Genomic DNA, 26215 nt, shown 5'->3' with positions numbered 1-26215 from the left:
TATGGTTCTTTTGCATTAAGACCATTGCTGTCTACTCATAGGACTTCAGAGCCTTTCGTTTTCAACTCCCTGTCAATGGTTCTGGGCCCCGACTTCTCATGTTGTGGATCTTTAATCATGAATTACCAGCCAGCTGGAACAGCAGGGGAAGGATAGTTCGTACATGCCCTGTGCTCCAGTTAGTATCTGTGAGAAGTGCACAGAAGCTCCGCTGTTTCCTGTCTAATGCCGGTAGAGAAATTACCAGCAGCTTATCACCCCAGCAAGTTTTAAGGTAAGCTTAGCAGCTAAGTGTTGATATTGGAATATTTGTCATCAGCACTCAGGGGAACCATTCACACCTCGGATTTGTATAAACTTTACATCTTAATGTGAAAAACCATATGCATCCAACACATGTAAAGCTGCATTTGAATTCAAATGAGATTAAGAAGTGGTTCCCTGACAGTCTTGCTTTTAGAAGTCTGTACTAATGCCTTGCTGCTGAGACATTTTTTTTTGGTCCCCAGTGATGCTGAATGTCTTTTACTGTGAACTGCTGAACCTACGACAACAAAAGCAACAACAAACCTTGGTTCCAATGGTAGGGGTGACTTCTGGCTGTTGTGAATCGCTGTTCCCATAGATTTTTGCCATTGTTGTTTCTTAGGGTTAAGTCCAACAAATGGCTCTTTGTGATACTGATATGAATCAACGGAGACACATGTAAGTGGGAGATGACAATAATTGGAGAACCTTGATGACTAAGGAGTTGCTAGCTCAGGGACTCCCAAATAACAATCCTGCCATCTGGCCAGCCATTCAGCTGCCTGCTGTGAAGGCTCTGCATTTAAAAATTGTGTTATCAACTTTACAATAAAGAAGCAGCTACTTGAGCATCAGCTTGCAGAGAAGACAGGACTAAGGGATCCATTATTTAAATACAACCCTTTCAGCCCGATAGGAGTAGGAAGAAAAACCAAAACCTCTTCCTTATCATTCAACCACCCAAGCAGCAAGAAATGAACAGAGTTGGAATAGTTACTTCTAGTACTTCATGTTGCTGGAGAAAAATCAAACTGGTAGTATTGTCCTTTCCATCTGTTCCACACTACCTTCTCCTCCTTCCAGAGGAACTGCAGAAGGTACTGTTTCATACAAAAAACAGACAAGATGAAAGGCACTGTCAAAACTCATACCTCTTAAAAAAAAAAAAAAAAAAAGAGACTACTGAGTGCTTATGTAGGTGATGAAACAGATGTAAATTGATGGGAAAAAAGCAACCTCTGGTAGTAGTTAGAAAGACAAAGGTCTATTTTGTCCTGAAGAACCACTGTAGATGATTTTGTGCAAAAATGGATGCTAAAATGGATGCTTTCCTCCTGGGTAAGCTAGTACAGCAATTAAGACAGCTTTTTTCTCTTGATAAGTTGGAACATTTGACATGCAATTGCCAGAGAGAATAAACTCCTCCCAGCACCATCTTTACAAGCAAGAACTTTATTTACTGTGTAGAAGATTCACTGGACATTTGGTAAAGCTGCTGTAAGCAAGCAGCACCCTTCTGCTGTTGTGAACACATGATCTGCTCAGTGCAGATAATCCAGGCTCTCTTCCTTTAGGCATTTAGCCTTGCTAATAATTCAGATCTTCTTGGGCAGAGACTGTAAATATTGTCAGACTGAAGCAGCTCACCAAAGTAATTTTTCTTGCTATTTTGGGAGCTAGGTACTAGTTACTGTCTTCACTCATTATACGACCTAATCATTAGATCACATTGTATTTGTAATGAAAGAATAACTAGTATACAATTATTGCAGGACTTGGCAAGTTTCAAGGAACTGTGAGATAACACGCTGTGGGGAAAAGCTGGGAGGTAGGAGACTTGCCCATGTGATTTCAGTTATTCAGAATGTACCATTACACACAGAAACATACATGTGTGTATGCACATGCCTACCATCAAATACTGTTTATAATGGACAAAGAAAACATTAGCCATGAATGTGCCCTTCTTGTTCTTGAGAAAAAAAAAGATTTTTTTTTAGTCTCATAACTCATTTGTATGATTTATGATTAAAACATATATACATTTACTTTGCATGTATTATGCTCAAGTGCTGTCCTACAACTGGTTTAGGACACAGTTTTACTACTGTTGAAATTAATAACAAAATCTCAATGTCTTCTATTACAGGAATGGGCTTATAGCTTTTTAGTGGGCTCTGAAGGTAGTGCACAACTCTTTATTGTGCAATGCATACTAAAAAGCCAGTCAGTAGCTAAACTTACTGTCAAGGTTTAGAACCTTAGATATGCCTAACTGTAAAGTGAATAGGAAACGTATTTTGCTTTAAATGTACATATTTGCTAACTGTGTATCTGCATCTCTGTGATATCATAAAATAAAACAGGAGTTTGGGATCTCTGAAAAGACACAGGGCCTTGTTCACCACAGTCAGTTTCCTAAGGGAAGGGGACTGAAGCACCACAAGTGCTGTCCTGGAGCCATCATTTCATACAGCAGTGGGTAGAATCCAAACATCCCTGGGTGTGACAACTCTCAAAAAGCAAGAAAGAAAGGTCCCAGATCAAGACTGGTGGTGTATCTTATTTCTAATTTCATCCTCATGATCTCTGAGTCAGCAGTAATTACCAGTTATAAAGAGGAGGCACACAGCTTAAGTTTGAAAAATCCACAGAGCTCTCAGGATGGCTGCATTTTGAGCCATATAGAGTGGTTGCTCCCTCACACCTTGTTGAATCCTGTTGATTTCCTCCACCAGTCCTTCATGAAAATTCAAGGTCCCATTTTGGGTTGCCAATTCTGAGATAAGAAAGGAAGAAATCTGGTTATCTTCCCTTCTCTCCAGGTGAGTTCTCTGGTGTTCTGTTTCTTTGGAAACCTATTTCTCATTCAGACAAAAGTGAAGAGAGATAGTGGGTGAACAGACACTGAGAAGTGCAGATGCTTCACAGACATAATTTCTTCTTTTCTCAGCAAGGTATCATCTGTTCCTCAAAGTACTTTATTTTCTCTTCTGCTTGCTTGGAAACATGGTCCAGACAAGGATCAGATGGTTTTCATAAGCTCCAGGCTGGATTATTGAGTTGTGTCATGCCTGAAGCTGGATGCAAATTCTGGCTGGTATAGAAATTGGCTGTGCACTTTCTGGAAGGTTCAAGCCTGTGTTCAAATCTCTCACTAACTGATTCCCAGAAAGCTTCCAGTTCTTCTTCATTTCCAGAAGAACAAAAGGTTCAAGCATTTGCTACATGGGACACCCCAGTTTGGTCTAGGAGCTACCTTTCTCCTGGTCGGTGCTGATTCCAATGCCCAAGATGAGGTCTGAGAGGACTAGGAGTCCCTCATTCCTTGCCACTGGGCCCAGCTATGTAGGGGAGCACACTCCAGAGAAGATTGAGTGAATCGTGAGTTTGCCTGCTTGCATGAAGCACTGAAAAACAGTCTTTGAGGAGCATCTTTCTTTTATGCTACCAGATCAAAGAGCCCTTTTATTCCCATGAATTCCTCAATCCCAAACACAATTTTGACTTTCTAAATGCCAAAGTGCTAGATACCACAAAGACTACTGCTGTTGTGATTTTATGTTGATGGGGTTCTGTTGATGATGGACAGTCTTACACTTAAGACTCATCTTAATAGTGAACATTTATACCAAGTCTCCTTATGTAATCTTCTGCCTAATTTTGGTCTCCTGTGGAAACAGGCATTACAGAGGCTCGGAAATAAGATAGGGAGTTGATATGCTTAAGGACAGGAAACCCTTTTACTCCTAGCTTCAAAGCTTAAAATTAAAACACAAAGAATAAAAGAGAGTCTTCAGAGTCTATCTTCTGGCCTAGGGCACTGGAACAACCCTATAATAGCCTCCTTTTTTTTTTTTTCTCAAGCACCCTGGTAACATAAATTACTTCTGTCACAAGATCACATTAGGGATGTGTCATGTAGGATCCCACAATCTCAAGGCATGACTCCGAATGGCAACAGAAAACCACGTGAAGCCTTGCAGAGATATTAATTCAACTCATATCACACCCGGACACAGCCAGATATAGAATGTGCTGTGGCAAATCACAGCCATGAGGAGCTTTGGCAAAAAGGTTACTTGACAAGTGAGCTCTTTGTCTCAACAATCGCCCTAAAACCACCCATCAAAGAGGAACAGGTTTGTTTTTTCATAGTGCTACCAGCAGGATACCTACAAATCTCAGTGTCTGAGTGCTTTTAGGTCTTGTTAGTCCTTAGTAGTTACTACGGGCTAGGACACACAGCCGACAGTCAAATTACTGTGGTTTACCAGGTGTTTACTAGGTGTAACAGACTGGTGTATGACCTGTTTAAATCATAGAATCATAGAATCGTTTAGGTTGGAAAAGACCTTTAAGATCATCCAGTCCAGCCATTAACCTAATACTACCAAGTCCACCACTAAACCAATTAAGGGTAGAGTAATAATTTCACATTTCCTGGCTTGGTGGCTGGATTGTTTTTTAATGAAAGTAAAAACTAGGAATCATTAAGGTTGGAAAGGACCTCTAAGATCATCAGTTCAACCATCAACACAACACCACCACGCTTACTAAACCATGTCCCAAATTGACATGTCTACCCAGTTTTTGAGCAGAAATACTTATGCAAGCACGCTCCTGACTGGAGACACACACATAGGAACTGCTTTAGAACTGTCCTTGGTGGGCGTGCATTGCCACACTGACAAGATGGGTCACCTGCTCCTCTTCCTGCCATGTTGTGCATAACATTTGGGATGCCTGTTTCTCTTCCACTGCTCACTTTTCCTTCAGAGTTGTATATGCCCTTGAAACAAGCAGTACGTGGACATTTGTGTGTGGGAGGGGGCGGGGAGGCATTGGGGATGAAGTGGGACACCTTCATGGAGTACTGTATGTTAAATAACAGACTGAGAGAGGGAGTGATGAGTCTCTCAAGGAAGCATAAACACTATGTACTCATTAGAAGACTCATTATAAATAAAGTACAGGGAAGGTGCTCTGAGAGCAAGCTTTTTCATTGGTATTTATTAGGACAAAGAGCTCCTTTAATAGGGCAACTGAAAAGCACTCTGCTGCAATCATTAATAGGCATTACCACTTTTACTGACTTCTTGGGAACAGTTTTGCCCTTCTCACTGCCTCTGCATTAAAGGGACAGGCTCCTTATTCCATATTTATTCCAAAAGTACGAACAAGGCTAAGACTAAGGGGAAAGAGTGCAAAACCCCAAGAACTTTTACATCTCAGCCCAAAGGCAAAGCTTCGCTGATGGAGAAAAACACAGCAGGGGGCTGATAGACTTGGATAGGCTCTTCTGCCTGGATTTCCTCTATTTTGGGAGCTCCAGCTGGGTACCTCAACCCACCAGAGGAAAAATATAGCAAAAAAGGGGAGTAGGAGAGAAAAAGAGGAGCTCACTCTTTGAAGTTCCACTATGTATTTTATCACTTCTGCCAGGCTGGAGCAGAGTTGTCTGCTTTAACTGAGCACTGTGCTTCTGGCTTTCAAACCACAAGGATGGTCGTAATTTGGCACCTGCAAATGGTAGACATTTTCTCTGTCAGGTTAACATACCCTTCCTGAAGCTGTGGGAACTACCAGCCTGCTGGAACACAGCTGTGGTGAATGGGAAGGTTTGCTGTTTGCACTTCTTAGGTTTTTTCCCCTCTCCCCAGTGGAATGTTAAGGTATGAAAACACTAATTTTTTCTGAGATTTCTTTCCTGCTCATTATTGGATTTTACCAGGCTGTGCTTGACAAATGTGCATGGAAGGCTGAGCGCTGTGAACAATTTGCAATTTTTGCATTATGTGATCTTGAGCCAACACATGTGATGAGCACTTGGAAAGGAAAATATTAAAAACAATTGTAAAGAGAAATGAACTTTGAACTTTGTTATTTTCCTTTAAAAAACATACACATGAGAGTTTGAATCGGCTGGTTCTCCCATCTGCACAGGCACGTGCACATAGCAGTCCTTCTGCTTTTCAGAAGAAATTGAAACAGGTGAAATATTTATGCTGAAAGCCAGTACCTGCAATTGCAAATGTTGCATCCCTGAGAGGATATTGCCTCTGTAGGACTGCATAGTCACCACAGAAAGGTGCAGTGGAGAACTAGGCTTGGAGTAATCTGTCTCCTCTACCAGCTGGATGAATATGGTGCTGAACCGAAGCTGACTTGGCTACATTGCTTCTGAGCCAGAGGCACTTGCTTCAGGATGTCCCAAAACGTGGAAGGAGTGGACACACGACAGCCCAGAGGTGGCTGTCTCGGGCACTGCCTGAACACTGGCAGACAAGCACCTCACAGAATGTGCACTTCTGTGCACTGCATCTTTTGGTCCTTGTTATTTCCCAACTTCTTTTCTCCCAAGGCAAGCACATCAGCTACCAATCAAACCCTTGAGAAGACTTTCTGTGCAGTCTCACTCTCTTGGTCCTCTGCATTTCTATTTCCTCTTTGCTTACTTTCTCCTTCCCTCCTCTAGTTCTGTTTGTATGGTTCAACACCGCATGGCTCCCTCAGCCCCAGATGTGTGACAGTGTTGGGTGAGATCAATGGTCTGTCCCACTCAGCACCTTGTTTCTGAAAGGAGCCAGAACTGGGTGCTCTGAAGAGTTAAGAACAGTGCAAAAATGTGGATAGAAGTAATATCTTTACCTTTTCATGTAGCATTAGGTTTACTTTGGTGTTCATCTTGTCTATAGAGAAGCTTACTTAGAATGAAGAAAGTGATCTAGATGAGTTCTCAGGCCCATTATTTCTCATTCTTACTGCTGTCACACAAAATAAGTATCTCTTTCTAGGTTGTCTGTGTTATATATTTACTTAGGCAAAGTATTGACCATTCTGCTCCCCAAATAACTTTCCTCAGCTGTCTGTAGTGAAGGTTAATGGGAGAACTGTCAAAATCAGTATTGAGCTGTGAGTTTTGTCTTTGTGAGAAACCTGCAGCCTTTTGTTCAAAGGTTTTCTTTTAAATTCATGAACTTAAACAAGTGCATAACACTCTTCAGACAGGCTTAGTTCATTTGAAATCAGGCTTATATCAATTTAGATTAGACAGACAAGAATCAATGCAAGCTGTCATCCACACAAGCCAATGTTAAATTGAACTGAGAGTGACCACACAGTAGTTTATACTAGTTTAATCACTGGTTTAAAAAACAACTTATATTAAACTGCTGTGACCACCTTGTAAAGAAACGGTTTTGCTTTACCGCCAATCATGTTGCCTGTGGGCTTTAGCTGAAACAACAGGACTAATGATGAGCATTTCTTAGCCTTCTTTCTTCATGCATCTCTCTCAAGATATAGGGTAGAGATCCCAGGAGGTTTTAAGGAAGGGCACACCCAGATGGTACAACACAGCACCATGTGGCAGTACTTGCTCCAAGCAAGGTAGCTCAGGGACTGTATGAAGTGTGGTGCCTCCTGCAGTGATGTGTCCAACCCAGGCTGGGCTATACCTGACTTAAAAGGTACAGCTAGGTAGGACTGTGAGCTGCATGGCAGCCGAGAGGTACATGGCATGAGGAAATGTGGATGAGCATTTAACCCTGTTCTTGCTGACCTCCCATTTTCTGCTGCTGACTGCTGGGCTCGGGGTAGGAACCGCAGGACACCTGCTGCCATTCCCTGTAGCACAGGCTGAACTCAGAGCCTCCTGGAGCAAGTGGAAAATCCCCTCAGAACTTCCTCCTTAACACACACAGAATTCTGGAGGAGGTCTCTTTCTCTTCAGAATGGTGTAGAGAGCGTTGAGTGTTTGGTTATTTTACAAAATCTCTTTGAATTTCAATTTGCAGAGCAGACCTAAAAAACAAAATGAGGACAGGTTTGACTATTAATAAATTACATCCAGGTTCCCAAAATTTGCAGTCATAGAAGAATTGGAGGAGCTTGAGCTGTGTCTAATGTCCCAACTGCCTATGATGCTTATACAAACAACCAACACCCCTCTCCCCCAAACAAACTTAGAGGAAAAAAAACCCAAAACCCCAACAACCTTACTTATAGCAGGCCTGTGCTGAGTATCTAACTTCCTTGGAAATGAATCTGGACAGCTTCCCAGATAACATATCTGTCCCTCTAATTCCTATCTCAAGGATGAAGTTGATCAGAGAAAAACTGTAGAGGACTGGTGAGTTATTCTCAGTGTTTATCAGGGTAGCACCTGGAGGTGATCTGATCTTCCCGCCTCCTCAAAAAAATAAATCTGTCTTCCCTTGGCTAGCTCACAAATCTGCACTCAAACCCTTCTGTGCCAAACATGTGCAGGTGTACAGTATGTGTGTTACTACTGAGCCATCTGCAGCCTCCCCTGCATGGCAGTTGTTTTACTTCGGAGTTCCTTTCCCGACCAAATGGAAGTCCGCAGAACAGTTTCAATAGCACAAATTAAGAAGCTAATGCTTTCTCACAGTGAGATCAGCTTTGCCTGAGCTCACGTTGTAGGAACAGGAGATTTTTCTCTCATCCTGCTTGTCTCACTAAAGAAAATATATGACAGGCAAAGGAAGTCCACCTTTATACCCCACAGAGGGCATTTATTGCACAGACAGTCCCACTGAAGGGAAACAAATCCTACGATTACTTTTGACCCTGAGGGTTTTTGGTCAGCTGGTCAAAGCATTATGGTCTGACAACACTGAGGAGGTGTCCACCCCCAGAAGAACCACCCCTGATCTCAAGATCACACTGAGCATCCACTGTCAGATGTGTAGGGCATCCCAGATTCCCACCCCTCTCCCCAAATGCACTGGCTTCTCCCCAAACTAAGCCATTCCCTATCTCTAGCCCCCTCAGATCATGGCATGCTCAGTATTACTATAAGCAAACAATGCAGCCCCTGTGTTTGTAAGAGAAGGAAGGCAGCAGTGTGTCCATGAAACCGGGAACATCCCATTTGCAGTTCTTGTTCCACTTGGTGCAACAGAAAGCATCAATGTGCCCTCCTGTTTTTCATAAACCTCAAGGAGCTGCCAGCCAACACGCTGAGCTGGTGCAATTGATGGCTGACTAGATGAACAAAAGTGCACTTTGGGGACCTCCCCATAGTCTGTCATTCACTAATGTTGTCCTCCCCTTGACTTCTGTGGGCTTCCCAGGGAGCCAGCTGTTCCCCACACGCAGGTTGGCGGCTATGTTGCATTTGCGAGCGTAGGCACAGCTGTGAGTGGTGAACCAGAAACAGGTAGAGAACTTGTCCGAGTGCCAGCAGGAGGTAGTATGGATGACATGTAATCTGGAGGTTTCCTGAAGCATCTAGGCACTTCTGCCTAATGTGGCTTCGGACCCCCAAAGCTACACCCAGATGACCACAGGGGGCCTACAAATAACACATTCTTTAAAAAAAAAAAACACCCAACACCGATAAACTTTCAGCTCTACTGAGCAGATTCATTATGTAACATTTTCAGAGATCTCTTCCCAAGAAAAGGCAAGTAGAAACTTTCCTCTGTTTATAGTTCCTCCTATTTCTCCAGCACCACTGTTTAAGCTAGCCTCACTGCAGAAGCGCACTCTGTCTGTGCCCACACCTGTCCAGGCCCACAAAAAGAGGTGGAAATTGTGACTGGATGAACAAATCAGCGTCTAACTGCTTCAAAAGAAGTGTTAGCTGAACATAGTCCGTTTCTGCTCCTCATGATTTCAAGAGCTTGCTTTACTTGCATGTTTTTCATGCCCCTGCATGGTTCTGTATTTTAGCAGGAGGGACAAAAGGACCGGTTAGACCATATCATTTGATGAAAAGGAAGAAGTTTGGGATGTGGAACACTGTGTATCAGTGGGAGAAACATGTCAGCTCAGACTTTCCTGGACTGAAGTGAGAATGTTTAGAATTTAAAAGTGAGCCACACAGGAAAGGTGTGCCTTCCCAAAGAGCCTAAAACTGATCCAAAAAAATTACTGAGATCCTCCCTTATCTGTGACACATAAATAATCTGGAGAGCATAATATTTTATGTAAGGAATCAAGCTGTTTACGTAAGGTTGAATTGCACTGAACCATATACTGCACTGGTAGAAATACTGCCTGTGTTCGCTGAAACAATAGAGAGAGCCTCAGCCAGTGCCTCTGGTAAGTGGAGGAATTAGGCCTTCACTTCTCCCAGTGCCTACAAAGTACTGAGTGTCTGCATCTCTTATAAAGTCACTGGTGTCTCTAATTCTGAGAAGGCACTTAAGCTTTCTTCAGTTCTAGTAGTTTTTCTCTTTGCTTTTTTGCTTTTTCTCCCTCCTCTTCCCTGCCCCCTCCCCCCCCCAGCTTCCTTTTGCATGTTAGTGCCAAAATAGAAAAAGAAAAGGGAGAAAAGTAGCCCCAACCCGACATTCAATTATTATAGAAAGTTTTTGTAAATGCATTTTATAAGTTTTGGTGTGTGTTCCTTTTACTAAAAAGATTTACTAATCCCTCTGGAATGAAAATGATTCAGAAACCAACAGTTCAAAGTTATTCAGAGGAATAATTAGCAACCTCAGGCAGCTCTTAGAAATATCTGTTTAGGCCAAATCCTTTTGCACAAAACTTTCTGGTGACTTATTGTGTCTGCAGCTCAGACACAGCCTGACCTTGGATAGATATTCTGTTCACCGTTTGACTCTACAGGCAAGCAGACATTAATCTAGTGTAAACATCAATATTTTTGTAAAATATAATCTTCTCCCAACATCACTTTATGACTCTGTGATTTACAAAGTCTTAAACTTAGTTAAAATGACCACATACATTGTTTATGGCTTAATTACACAGCTCTTTTCTTGCAACAATCGGGTGTTATTCACACAGAACTTCTCAACTGTCCTTGGCTCTGCCTTGAAAGGGAACATACCTTCTACAAGGCAGAGATGCAAGAGTAAACATTTGGCAGGGGTACGTTCCTTTCCGACCTGCTCCCTCTGTGCATGGTCAAGGATTTTATGTTAGCAAAGGTATTGTACTCCTTCCAATGAACCTGAACACTCTGCTGTCTTACTGACATCAATCTGGCAGTTTCTGTGTGAATGATATCAGTGTCATTCCCACCTAGAGGAACTGTCTGTAAAAGTGAGCAGTGGCATCAGTTTCTAAACAGACTGAACACAACGGCTTGTCTTACATATAAAGCACTTTCCAACCTGACAGTTGTCAAAGTGCCTATCTTCCTGTGTCTAGCATGCATTTTGTTTTCATTTTTAAGTGAACTCCAGTCAAAGCATTGATATGCATGCATACTGTATACAAAATCACCTATGAGAAGGAGCCTTTGCTTCCAGCCTCCCCTGGTTTCATGGGAGCTGATCTCAGTTGCATGTACAGAAGCAACCGGACTGGGTTTAACAATTTTATCCTTACCTCAGAAGTTTCCTCTTTTTAAGTCCGGAGGGTGGAACATAGCCATTTCTTTATTCAGGGCTACATTTCTGTATTCTGCAAAAGGCAGGAACTGAGTGCTTAGCAACATTTGGGAAGCCAAAGCATTGCTTTAATGGAAGAAGTGATCAAATTAGCCAAAGAAACCTAACTATGACAGATGCCATCTCGACTGAGCAGTTTACAATTTACTACCACAGAAAGAGCACAGAGGAAGGTGAATACTGACAAAAGAGCATTCTTTTCCAAGCTAACTGCTTTTGAGATGAATGTCAGCTCCTTACCTTGTAATGAGACATATCTATAAATCCTTTATGCAAGAGGTTAATAGGAGCTGGCAGTCCCTGACTCATGCAGTTCGTTCAGTGCTACGAGGAAAGAACCACAGGCGGCATGTCGGCAGAAATGAGTCTAAGTGCCAGGAGTCAAAACTGGTATCCCCCACAGTGATTAGATGGCACATTTGATATACGCCAGAGCAGGACGACTGACAGATAGCTATGTGGAGGTGGCAAGATCTTATATATAGTAACTACTTCGGCTCTCTAGAACCAAGCTATCCCAATAGCTGCATATGTTTTTTAAGAAGTCATAGAAACCTACAGCCAACCACTGTAATGAATTCAGGGGATAGTTTAATGGAAATCTCAAGAAGGAATGTAATTAGATGAAGTCAATTAGGCTGCTTGGGGATTTCTAGCTGCTGTTGTTGCTATCTGGGAACCCTAATAGGACGATTAGGATTAACTGAAATCAGCCTGATTGATTAGGGCATATAAACCTACATATGCCAAATTCCAGGGGGACAGTGTGCTGGAGCTTGAATCCATCTGGAGCTATGAGTCAGGAGGATGAGTTTACTCTGCTGGCCTTGGAGAAAGCGACAGATCAAGACTAGACACACACAATATACACAAAGCCAAGCAGTGACACAAAAAGGCTGCTAGGGAAAGGACTGATTTTATCTGTTATGACACTGTGTGTGAAGGCCATCCAGCCTATCCTGAGGAAGTGAGACTAATACTAAGCAGATCTTTTCCTTTTTTAAAAAATATAATGTGTATATAACACAATACATCTACATCTTCTTTGTACAGCTTTTTAGGCTCAAGTCCTTACTCAGTATGGCTGTAAAATTTCCTAGGATGTTGGAATCTTGTTATTACTGTAGTTCTGTTAGTTCCAGAGCCAAATTTGCAAATGTGAATTTAAAAGTGCATGAAAAAACTGTCAGTGAGTAAATCCTGATACTTCTGTGTCACAGGGTCAAGCACACAAATGCTTATTTGCATACATTTAAAATCCAATCTATGCTGTGCATGGGAACCCCACCTGCAACCTGCTTAGAGGACAACTGAGTTATCTTGGCTGTATTTGTTGCGGAGAAAGATCCTTATGGCCACTAAAGAGTTTCAGGAATAAAGGCTGGGGAGTAAGAGGGGGGAAGTGGAAAGGAGCTGGGGATGAAAGACTAGCTTACTGTTATTCAAAGAAGCCTCTCTAAAGCAAGGTAAAGCAGTCCAGGCAGGAGCCTGAGGGATCTGATCCCAGTCATTACCGCTCATGCGAGGGAGAGGGTATGTCAAGGGTAGGGAACGTCTTGGGGGACCTGCAATATGGTAACTCACTTTCAGCTAAGTGGAGAACAACAGCTTTAGCTGTACAGTTTAATAACAGGCTAGGCCACTTTGTGCACCGGCAGGGCTGTTAATGCACAGTAGTCTGCCTTTCATTGTTAGGAGAGGAACCCCGCAGTTCCCATTTGACAGCCAGGAGTAAAATTATTTTGCCGCTAACATTTCTCTTCGGCATGAGACAGTGGGGTTGTGCATTGCACTCATCCTGCCTGCAGCCCCCTGCACCTGCAGCTCCCTCCTCACAACACAGGAAGGTTCCCATGAGCTTGGAAGCAAGGGATTTTTGCTTTCCTCCCGCAGCTCCCATGCTATTCAGCTCTATTTGGGTGGCATACCCGCCTGTGTACCACGGCTGCCAGCTGTGGAGTGCTGTGCAGCATCCTGGAATGCCTCCAATGGTATTTTGAACAATTAGTAACCAGCCCGGCATGATCATATCCTAATGAATTACTGAACTGTTTTCTTCTGGTTGAATACTGGGCTAAATCCTGAAAAAAAGTGGACACCTGCAGATTGTATTGGCCAAGACCTATCAGTGAGAATTTGCCTGAGTTAGGACCACAGGACTTACTTGCCGCAACCCTTCCCAAATATGTGTTATGTTGACTTTAATACTGTTAATTTCTCTTGCTGTTTTAGAAAACATGCTTCACACAAGCATCATGCAGCAATTCAAAGAAACAGAGGCCCTATCGTAACATCAAATGCCACAATCACTAAATGGCACTTTTCCTTAGTTACCTGTTGACCCGTGAAAGCATTTTTCTTCCATTAACTGGGCTTTATTAGGAAATGACAGGGACCAGAGGATTTTTCCCAGTACTGCCACCTTGCCCATATTATTAATAATCCAGCTCATGTATTCACAAAGCCAGCGTAAATCTTCCAAGAGAAAAGCCATTATCAAAAACAGATTACTCAGAGAAAAATGTCTGAATTTATCCAATATTTTTTGCATCTCTTGCTCTATTTTGCAACATCTTTATGAATACATTAATTTGAATGGTTATAAAAATGCTACTGATCACTCTTGAAATCACGTTAATCAAAGCACTTGCTTCATTGAAAAATATTGCACAATATTTTCAATAACAATCTTAACATAAAATTCGGTAAAAATTATGAAAAGGATTCTCCTTTGAATTCTGCTCAGTAGAAATTATTTTGCTATTCCCCCCCAACAAGTCAAAGATCTTTTTCCCCTTTCATAAATGTTTCATATCTATGGGTCTGACTTTGTGGTAGGTGTAATCATACAGGTAATTCTTTCAGCTAAGCAGATCACCTCTGACAGCAGATACTAGTGTGTTTTCTCTTCGATAACAAACCAGTTATAATTGACTGGGGCATCTGCTAACAGAGATGTTCTTCTTTGTGCTGATTTTTTTGTGTGCTATAATCCTTTTCATAATCTATTTTTTGTTAAATTGTCTTATTGCACTTGGCTCGCCGGAAGATTTCATCTGTATCAGGAATGGTTCAACCGTTCATTTTTTATTCTAGTTTAAAAAACTAAAATCACCATATTTCATGTAGTTAATGTCATTTTTCCTCACAATGAATCCCAGTATCCAGGCAATCCTGGATAAGCAAGAGATACTGCAGCCAGCACTTGCGTCTATCGCTAGACCATTTCACAGCTTATTTCATTTGCTGTAAGTTTTCACAAGATTTGATAGAAAGTCTGTGAGACTTGGGGGAAAAATACAGGATTGTTTTTAACATGGTGGCATTTGACCAGACGGGAGTGAGGATGGGGCGGGAGGGCAGGGTTGGGGGGAAGGGGGAAGGAACATGAAAGTCAAAAGTGTAACACAGGCTGGAAATCCTTGAACATATGTAGCAGGTGTAAACATGTTTCCTTATTTTGGTTCCTGGATTTAACATCCTCCTACAAAACTTCCATGTGCTCAGAAAAAAAGGTTATATGTGCAGATGGTAAACTGCTAAAATGCCCAGAAGGTTCAAACTCATCTGTGCTTGTGAAGACAGGGAGAATTTCCCGTCATCTGACTCACAGGTGTTTGGAGCACTCTGAGTTAGAGGCAGGTTCAGCAGTGCCACTTTGCTTGAGCAGATGCCTTAGGTCGTGCATTGGAAACACGCAGGCTCTCTTTCTCATGATGTCCAAGCGTCTAAGAACATTAGGAGAGCTCCCCGGAGCAAGGAGGTGGGGAGAGACTTTTTGGCATGTGGTCCACAGTCATTACAAATTGAGGCTCTGGGCTGTTGCTGTCCCTGGGCTGCTGCTCTCTCTTCCTGACACATTGCGCTGCCTCGGGTCACTGCCTCGCTGCTTGCCTGCCCATTGTAGTTTTGATCATACATTCCCTTTTGGCATAGGACGATTATTTTCTGCATTCTGCTAGGTCCTCTTCCCGTTTGTCCCTATTAGTCCATGGCCAGCGCAGGAGCGAAAAGAAGCAGGTGTCTTAAACGCTTGGCTGACACGCTGGAATGGGGACGCACCGGGGACAGCTCTGACTGTGCAAGTACCGCTCACAGCATGCTCTGCCCGGCCTCGCTCAGCGCTGACAAGCAGTGAGAAAGCACGGGGCCTGTCTCCGAAAGCCTTGCTCGTTATTAATAATAAACGTACCTGTCAGGCCTTGCGTGTAGGGAGGTACGAAGATACCACACCAGGTGGGCAAAGGATGGGCGCTGCATCCACAGGTGCCGCCCTCAACCCAGGACTGCCCTGTGGACTCTGCTCAGGCCACCCCACCTTGCCTCCACCACAGCGTCCAGGCGAGGCCACCACGCCGCCATGTCAGATGTCCCCATCCCCGTGATGGGCTGACCAGCACTTGTGACTCCATGTCTTCGGCCAGATCCTCGGCTAGCGTAAATCGGTTATGTCAGCTGAACAGCTGGCCTTACGTGCGCTGGCCGGCCTTCCCCAGCATCCCTCCAAATGGGCTGCAGGGTCAAAAAGAGCCTGCCAGCACCTCCCTGAGGAGCAGCTGGCTCATTCCACATCTAGGCAAGATGTAAGCCGTGCTGATGGAAAGAGGAGAAAAAGTCAAGGTACCCACTATTTCCTCCTCCCGGCGCCCCTCCAGTACTGCCAGGATCTTAAGTAGGTACCAAATCCGTCTGCTGGACTCATACCCTAGGAAGGGGATGAACAGCAAGCTGGCAAACTTGTGGGTGACACGACGTTATTTATGGTAGTAAAAACATGATACATGACAGAACCACAATCTCATGATACTGAGTAATCGGGTGATAAAACAAAGGAGGAAATGCAGCACAGATATGCGTATTGTAATGCCAGTGAGTAAAGCAGACCACTTTACATACAGAGCTGAGGGTGCTGGACTAGCTGTTACTGCTCAGAGAAGAGATCCTTGAAGCGCTGTGAAATCCAGATATATTTATGAAAATGTCAGATCCATCCTGAGCAGCATTCAAAAAAGCAAATAAAATTTTAGGACTTAGTACTGAAGTAACAAAACTGAAATCACTGCTATGCCCTGGTATATATATATCCGATGTGCCAGCATCCTGAACACCGTGTTGTTCAAGCCCGCTAGCTCAAAAATGGTAATGCTGGAGCCAAAGGAAGGTCTAGGCTGTGGGACGGCTTCTGTATTAGGATTTCAAAGCAGATTAGGAGTATCTGTCTGGAAAATGAAGAAGTGAAGGGGATATGAGAGAAGTCTATAAAATCATGAATGGCACCGAGAAGGCAAATGGGGAATGATTGTAATTGACTCTCATACCACGAGAACTAGGAGCATCAGATGAAATTACTAGGTGGCCTGTTCAAAACAAACAAAATAAGGGCTCTTCTTTACACCCTGCTTTGTTGGAGCGTGCCACTAATTGTCACAGGATGCTGCAATGTCAAAAATTGATATGGGTTCAAAAAGCAATTACACAAATTCATGGAAGCAAAAATCCATCAAGGGCTATTAAATTTAAAGATACCACATCTGTCTCAGGGAAGTCCCTGAGCCACAGCTTGCTGGAGTTTGGGACAGCATGCCAGGGAACTATCACTGTGTGCTTACCCCTCTCTTATGCTGTTCCCCAGGCATCAGCTGTTGTTTATGTTTGAGACAGGCTATTGGGCTGGATGGACTTGTCTCAACCAGCATGGCTGTTCTTATGTTTGGATGCCAGGAAATTAATTTTTCCACATCCAGTCTGTCGGAAATGATGTCCTTTCTTTCGTACAAGGACTCGGGTAGGATGATTTGTGAATTTGTACTCTCTCAATTATTGTAATCACCTGTAATGGGATTTGAGCTCTGAGGCAACACAGAAGACATTGCTTTGAGCAGGACGTGGTAGTACATCTCCAAAGCATGAGAAAAAGCAAGGGCTATACATTTCACCGGCTCTTAGGCCCCCACAGATGCTAATCCAAGGCCTAGCACTCAGTCTTCAAGGCCTAAGTAGACGGGGCTTCACTGATAACCAGAAATTCACCTCTCGGAAATCTCTGAGACATTCTTTCGGGTCCCATTTGTTTGGGACCAGAGCAAACTGCAGAGGCTTATGAGAGCCTAAACAAAACCTCTCACGAGCAGTCTGCATCAGACAACGCATCTTCTTTATTTATTCACAACATTCATTCTAAGATGAAGCCTACGCTCTATTTTAAGCTTTTCACTACCCATCGATGTGCCTAACTGCGACCGTTTCCTACGGTCAGCAGCTCTCCACCGCCGTAAAACACATGAACGACTGCTCGCAGATACCCTTTTCCGCAAAGGCACACACGTCTCCTTTGCTTTGCGCTGGCTGAGGTGAAGCTCGAGAGCAGAGGCATGCTTCCAGTGCTTGACGAGTCACCATGGTACACACACCAGAAGGTCAGCCTTTTCTGTCCATTATCTTTAACAGCAGCAGGGCCGCAGAGCCCCGATCCTGCGCTTCACGGGCATGCAAAGCTCCCGCGGATCTACATTTGCCTGCAGGAGGACTCTATTAATCAGCTTTTCAGGGGAAATCGTGTCTGAGCTAATGGGCCCCATGTGTTGGCAGCTATCGTTTGCGGTAGCTATCGTTTGTGGTAGCTATGATTACTCCAGCGCCTTCTGCCTTTCAAAGGGGGATGTCCATGCAATGATTACTGATTCATTTCTTCATTATTATTATTATTGTTATTATTATTATTATTATAACGGATGCTGAATCAGGGAGTGACCATCCTGGCTTGAGAGAGCAGCCGTGAGGCAGGGTAACCCCTGGCAGCTCTGCCGACGCGGCTCAGCGCCCGCCTCCGGCTGCCGCCCTGCTTTCCTGCTGGCCGCTGAGCCGCCATCCGCGGCCGCCTGCTGCCCGGCGGCCGCAGCCACCTCCAGGCGGGAGGGACGGAGCCCTCCCTCGAAGGCCAGCACCTGGAGGGCTCATTAATTTACCGCGGGGGTCCGACGGCCGCCGGGCTGCGCCACACAGGGGCTGCCGGGCCGCGGCGAGGCCGCCCACCCTGAGGCGCCCCCTGCTCCCCCCGCCCCGCCTCCCGCCCCGGTCTCCCGGCAACGGCGCCGCCGCCGCCCGCGCCCCGCCGCCCCTAGGGGGAGCCCGGCGGCCGTTGGCCGCTCAACCGCCGCCTGCCGGCGCGGCCGCGGGGAGCGGCGGGCCCTGAGGGGCGGGTGGCTGAGGGGGGCGGGCAGGACATCCCCCCCCGCCGCTTTCTTTAAGTCGGGAGGTCTGCGGGGAAAGCTCCGCTTCAGCCTCCGTGTACCAAACATCCGTCCTTGCCAGTCGTTTCAAGTCCACAACATAAAAGTTTTCCCTTGGTTTTGTTTGGTTTTTTGGGTTTTTTTTTGTTTTTTTGTTTTTTTGTAATCTGTTGTGTTGAGGAGCAGTTTATCGTTCGGGGGAGGGGGCGGCGGGTGACACTGGGGAGTCTGCAGAACATTTCTGTTCGGTTTTCTGAGGTGGTGTGGGTTGTTCCCTCTTCCCCCGCCCCGACCTCCCCTTTGGTAAAAATAGTTTACGGGCTCCATCGCTTCACCTCTAGTCGGTTCTCGCCACACCGTTGTGGGGCAGGTGGGTAAATGCTGTAGGGAGAGTAAATTGTTAAGTAGCTGAAATATGCAGTAAAAGTACAAGTAAAGACCGAGTATTACGAGAGGGTTAGGCTTGCTCAGGTAGCTGGGTTAGGGTATCAGGGCCTATTTTACCACTTGGGCTGGGGGCGATTTGCCCAGGGTCAGGGAGGGAGCCCCAGCAGAGCCTTGCCCGGAGCCAGCCCTTGTCTGATGCTGTTTCCTCGGGGCTGAGCTTTGCTGTCATGAATGTATTGCCTGTGGGGTTTCTTGTGGGTAGCGTCTGGGTGGGCAACGGGCCTGCTGCCAGCAGCTCTGAAGTTATATAGCTGGCACAACCCTAGGGCAGAAATGACAAGTGATTTAAAAGACAGAGTTTATTTTATTCTTAGGTGACTGCAGACCAGTGCTTGGCTCTGGGGAGAACAGAGTAAGTGGGGTTTATTAAAAAAGTATAGTCTGTCGATTTATGTTTTCCCAGAAGTTATGTAGGGACTGTCAGCTCTTAGAGCCAAATCTTGTGTTTGGCACATTCAAGGGCATGGAAGTATTCTGGAAAAGGAGGTGGTGGTGGGGTGCAGACACAGGATAGCTACACATAAAGGCTCTATTTTGCTGTGGCACAAGTGTTACCATCCTCCTGCTTGACTCTGGTGACTCTGCTCACAGTCAGTGTTGGGAAAGGGATTTTTTTCCCATGGATGATAGACAGACATCCCATAGAGCCTCAAAGGGGCAAAGCACGCATACAGAGCAGCTCTGGACTGGCATTATGAAAATGCAGAGGCAAAGAAATCCCTCCTCCAGCTATTTCACTTCCCTGCAAGAAACTTTAGCATGCAGATGTGACGAATTTACGCAATGTCTGTGCTGACGTTTTGATCTGGCTGCAGTGATTCAGCCCATTCCTGCATCTCACCGTTGCTGTCTTGATCTGTCAGCGCTGCCTCCCTTATGAAGAAGTACATCTCACTGACTTGAGGGCTGTTTTCAGGGAGGTGCTCAGGCCCTGGCAGGACGTGCGGCAGGGCGTGCGTGCCATCCAGAAAGCTGTGTCCCTGCAAGGAGGCTCCTTCCGCTGAACACGGGAGCTCCTCAAACACGCGCAACCACGGATGAAATAGCAAAATAAAACAAGTGAGCTGAGCCCACCACTGGTGGTTTCTTGATTCAGCAGGCTGGATTGTGTAACCTGGAGAGCAATATTCAGCTGAGGAGCTGTACCTTCTACCTGAAAGATGGTGTTTTCTTAAAGGTGCTAATTTGATTAAATATATCCTTGCCTTAACCCTGGGAAAAGCGATCCCTCCCGCAACACCACATCCTTTCTAGCATACCTCTTCTCATCTGTCACACAGCTACAGGTACGGTGACAATGGAAAGATACAAATCTTCCCTACCTTTGGCGAAGGGTGCCGATGATGATCGTGTTAGTGTTCTTTCATAACAAACTCTAATCATCGGCAGACAAGTTACAATCAAGGTTTTCTGTCCATCCTCGGCCCCACTGCTGGTTTGAGTAGTGTATCATTAGAATGATTGGATAACAGATTCATGCACAATGCTGAAATTAAACTTGACCTGTCTAATCATATCATAAATAGCAATTGGAGGTTGGGTTTTTTTCAGCTGTCAACCACAGATCCCATCTAAAATGTGCTGGCTTAGGGGAAACATTTGTAGTTGGTGAGAGGAGGAAATATTAACAGAAAAGGTGTGCAGAACATCAAGATATGCAAGTGAGTTAACTTGTACCTGAATGGCGTGCTTGTTTAGGAAAATACCTGGGGAAAGAATTCCAGTGCATTTGGCACCTGGGAGGCTGAAGATGAGTGCTTCATACGGGACTGCTGCGATTGGTTTGGCACAACTTTGCAAAAGGTTAACTGATTAGGCCTGCCCTTGTCAGTGTTTGTCAACAGTCGCAACAGTCGCTGAGAGAGAATTCCCCCCCTCTATATGCTGAATAAGATATAGCTGTCCCGTCTCACACACCACTCTTGAGTGGTGAGTATTGTACAAGGTCAAACAACCCTCTGTGGAGCTTTAGGAAAGAAAAGACATGGGAAAGTGTAATAATTTAATAAAGTCTCAGAACAAATAACGCAAATAACCTATACACCACATAAAAGTGTAATAGAAACCAAAACAAGAAACAACTTCTTCTCAGCTTCTTCTAAAACTTATCCAAATTCTCTGGCATAGAGTGTGATAGAACTGATCCATCTTGGTGCTTGGCAAGGGCATTCACTAGAGGTCTGTAACAACACATTTTATTGTTGAACTCTTTGCCCAGTAGTTTAGGTGTGAGAAAAGTGAAAAAAAACAAATGAGAGTTTGCCATGTTGTGGTGTTTTTAAGGTGATTCTTTTAACTTAAGTCATGAAAAAAAGGGAAGGTAGGATGAAACAGAGATAAGAGACTGCAAAATCTGTCCCAATTTTATGATTTATAGTATCCCAAAAATTCCTGTCAGTTAGCACAAGTGCAAGATGCATCATAAATGCATGATTTGGCCTGGTATGTTATTCTAAAAGGAAGTGTTAAGAATATAAGCTATTATTCCAGGTAGCACCAAAAAAAAAAAACAAACAACCCCAAACAGAAAATATGGTTGGTAGCAAGATCAGCAATAAGCTACTGAAAGTCTTTGTTATCTTTGTGGGTGGGGAAAGTTCAGAGTTAATATTTTACTGAAAATAGTTAAGGAAAATACATCTTTTAAAATTTAGGAAAAAAATGTAAGAATTTTGAAAGTATAATTCAGAGATGAGAAGGATTTTTTTTTTAATTTCAGTGTTCTCTTAAAAAAAAATTAAAGGTAATTTCTATTTAAGGATTACTAGTAGTGACAGATAAAGATAATGATATCCATTTAGGATAACTGTCTTCTCTCCTAGTACAGTGTCTCCCATTTGTGTTGTAATGCTCAGACTGTCAATATTATTTCATTACAACACAAATAGGAGATATGTGAGTATTACAGTTGTTTTGGTACCAGATAGCAGGAGTCCTTAGTGATATGACAGTAAAATTAATTCATTTTTCAACTGTCTTATTACCACATAGGTAATAACAGTGCATATGCCATGAACTATGTATGAACATGTGAAGACATAGTGTGAAAAGGTCTGTATAACACTTAGCCATTAAAATAACATTTTCAATTAGCTGTTAAAATAACGTTCAGATTTTAAAAATGTGTGTAATATTTGCATTTAGAAATGGGAAATTTTGTGGAAAATGGATTTTTTTCTCCCCACCAGAACTGTATCACCAGTAATCTTTGATAAAAAGAGATCCCACTAGTGTTTGCCACGTGTGGGTTTTAAAAAGAATGGGTGATCTGCCTGAATTTCCAGGCTCCGTCTTCAAGCAGCCCCCTGGTGAACTGTGGCTGAAACGCTGCTGTCTCTGATTACTAGTTTGCGGACCATGTGGGATGGTCTAGTTGTCCCAGCAGACAGGCTTCCATTTTCATACTTGCAGGTGCACCTGTGGAAGAAGGCTGAGGAAAAGACACATGCCTAGTACAGATTTTAGGCTTCTCCTGGGCATCAGGTAAGCCTCAGTGAGCCCTAGGAAAGAATCAATGGGTTCCCATTCCTCTGTTTGCCCAGTTTCAATCACTGTTATGCAGAACCAAAAATCAGATCCTACCTGTGCCAACCATTTTTGCTTGACTTCTAAGACTAGACAATGACAGAGACTGCTTTTAAACCTCTTTGTGCTCTGGACCATTGTTGGTAGGTGCTCGCAATCACTTGTTGTCTTTGGTTATTTCACATGGAAGATAAAAATATTTTGAAGTTTAATATTATGACTTCCATAAAGACAGTGTGTCCGGTCTTTAAAATAGTGGGTTTCCACCTTATTTTTTTTTACATTTGTGCCTAAAGCAAGTATAAAACCTTGTGTGGCCAGTTTACACCTGCAGGCTGACAGTGGACTTGCTTGTTGTGGTCACCTTTCACAGACCTCCCTTAGAAGTAAGCCGCAGAGCAGGAATCTGCAAGGCGAAGGTATAAAAAAATGCCTCACTGTAATGAGACATTACTGGAGACAGAAGATATGCAGGGGTTCCCATCTTAGACCAAGCAAAACTACATTGCTGGCAAGCTACATTTAGCAAAGAATTATTTCTTCTCCCATGAATTATTTAGAGTACATACTGCTTTTTCAGTATAGACATTCGCAGATCCAAACTAAATAGAGCTTCGGTCACTAGGGCCTCCAAGTAGTACATGATGCAAATGTTAAGCAGTAATAAGGCAGCCCTAACTAAAACTGTTTTCCCATTTGCTAGATGCAGATAGTCAAACCTCCTGCTCCCAGTGAACACACTGGGCACAATACAGAGCAAATGATGAGCCCAGGTTTGTTAGGTATGTAACGAAAGAGGGTAACACACTGAAGTGGATGAATTTCAAGTACGACCAATAAAAATGAGCTCCTTATGTAAGTATTTTGAATATATTCGATGCTGGCAAGACAAGAAATCACATAAATCAAAAGTTAGCCATTGCAGAACGAAACCTGCTGTGGACAGAGGAATCGTAATTTTATAGGCAACGTTGAATTCAGTTCCAGGAGAAATGTACACCAAACATAGCTGTCTTGACAACCTTATTGGAAGAGCTTCTCAAGATGGAAGCTGTGTGAATAAAAAGCCTCCTGAAATCATAAAAGCAGCACTCTGAATCTAAGGTGAAAAAGCTCTAAATTACTGGAATATGTCAGAACCTGTCAATTTATTAGCAGATGCTTCTAAATCAGAATAAGGAACAAAATATCAAAACCTTCAAAAGTGGCATAATGGAACTGTTCTGAAAAGGGAGAGAAAATATGTGCCACAGGACTGGGGTTTCTAGGACTTTTGATAATGATCTTTAGAAGGATGTAGACAACAAAGCAGGTTGCAAGCAGCTGATGTCAGTTTTTCAAAACAGTAATTGATTTTAGGCATATGGGACCAGAAAGACTTTTGCAGTGACTTTCTGAGGAAACTTTTTAGTCAGGAATTTTGCTTTAGTTAAGCAAAAGAACAAGGAGCTGATTCTGCTCTACCGTGCCTTTTGTTTAGAAAGTGTAACATGCTATCATCAAATCAGAATTTTCCTTTCCCACAGGGATGTGTTAATATTTTACTTCCGAGGACAGGCATGACTATAGCTAGTGACATCAGACAGCCTATGCAGTCTAACCTAATGTTAAGGGGTCACAGCCATTGATTCAGAAGGCTTTTGGCCTATGGGTTAAACAAGATGTAGCTTTAGCTGAGTGTCAATAGTACTGACTCTCAGAAAAAAGCTGCTTATGACGTCTGAATTACCAGATCAGCAAGAGCAAAACTGAGAATAGATCACTGAATAAAAACCTGGGATCAGATCACTCCTCACAAAGCTGAGAGTAGGATTGCTTGCATGGGATGATGGAAGTACTGAGGCAAGACCCAGGTCAGTTTGTTGAGAAAAAGGATGCTTAACCGCTGCAAACATTAGTTCAGCAGCAAAAGGTGTGCCTGACAAAAAGGGAGGAGGGTGTAGGGGTGAAGGAAGGAGTAAACCACTTATCTGGCCTCTTTAAACATGGTGGAGCTTTAAACTAATCCTGACAGCTTGTTTGCTGATGGCGCAAAAGAGATCCTGACCTGATGTGTGAATTCTGTCAATCAAGTGCTGCCAGTTGAGTTGGGATTGGGGGAAACTGCCCGCCAAGGTACACGTCAGCCTTAAGCCAGGTGCCATAAGCAGAGCAAAACAGCTATGGGGGAAGAACTCAGGCAGGAGGTAGGCAGCAGGCAGGAGGGTGCAGCGAGCTGTGTGGCAGCAGCAGCGCTGCAGACTGGAACATCACTGTGGGGTTGCTGCACAAGCCCAGGGCCACAAAGCTCACCCACTCCTGCAGGAAAAGAGCTGGATGCACACGCAGTGGCTGGGTAGGAAAGGACAGGATGAGATATAGTACCCATCTCCCACATGGGCAGTGGTCACAGCTAGAGCGAGGGGATGGGGGTATCGATTGCCCCAAATGCCATGTCTGTCCTCCTCAGGTGATGCGTGACTTTGGCTAAGCAGGTCAGCGAGTACTGTGGGGCTGGAGGCGGCTTGTCACTCCTGCTGACGCTGTTCCACTTTGCTGAAGTGCTTCAGCCCATGCTGGAACCCATGTGTTCCCCCTCTCTGGCAAGTGCCCTAAGGCCTTCACTAAAGAGTTATTCTCATGCTCTCTGACTCAGTGAATATGCAAGCATTGAAAGCAAAGTGGAACAGATCCAAAAAGAGAGATTGAGGCAAAATGGCCTCATAAGGCAATCTCCTTGCATTTAGGGCATGCTTCTGAGGCTGTGGTTCGATGATGCAGTAAGTCCAGTTCCAGTGCTCCTCCTATGCGATCAAATACATCCCAGATAGATTTGTATTGCAAGTGCTGACACTAGGTTCACACTGGTTCCAAAAACATTGATGGGTTATCTTCAACACCCAGCTTTATGCTGACTGAGACTGGCTGTTGTCTTGCAGCCAGCAAAAGGTCAGTGTAAGGATAAAGACAGCATAAAGACCAATCACATGGCAGGTTCAAGTGAAATAAACTTGGGTGCTCCCCTCTGGCCTGGATCAGATTGGAACTGCTAGTATATGTACCGACTTGTACAAATCTAGGATTGATCTGTAGATTCAGGGGTAGGAGACATGTTCCCAAATCTTTTCTCTGAGAGTGATTGGGACAGAGAACAATTATAGTAGAGTGGATACTTGCTCAAGAGAGGAGATCTTTCATTCAGACTGATCAAGTGACTGTCAATTTAATGAAAATCGAAGAAATTAACAACACATGAACCTGAGAATACCTATTGTCTCTTACGTGGTGATCTTATTAAAGCTTGTTGAACTGTTTCCTTCAAAGTTTTAAAAGGAAAATGGATTCCTCACCCCCGAAATCCATTTTCCTCTTGTTCAGAATGCTTGTGGTTTTCAGCAGAAATAGAAGAAAATTGTCAATCCCAGACTCTGTCTTCTGCTGAGGACTCGGTGGAATCAAGCACTTTAGTTTACATACCATGTGCCCATAACTGGATGCTGCATGCAAAGAGCTGCTTACCCTCTCCACTGCTTGGAGAAAACTCGCTCCCTTTCTCAAAGGCTAAACCAAATATATACTGTTCACTGCATATTAATTAAGAAATAGTGGTCTCAGCAA

This window comes from Pelecanus crispus, chromosome 2 (genome assembly GCF_030463565.1).
Source record: "Pelecanus crispus isolate bPelCri1 chromosome 2, bPelCri1.pri, whole genome shotgun sequence".
In the NCBI taxonomy this organism is placed as follows: domain Eukaryota; kingdom Metazoa; phylum Chordata; class Aves; order Pelecaniformes; family Pelecanidae; genus Pelecanus; species Pelecanus crispus.
This window is presented reverse-complemented; position numbering follows the sequence as displayed.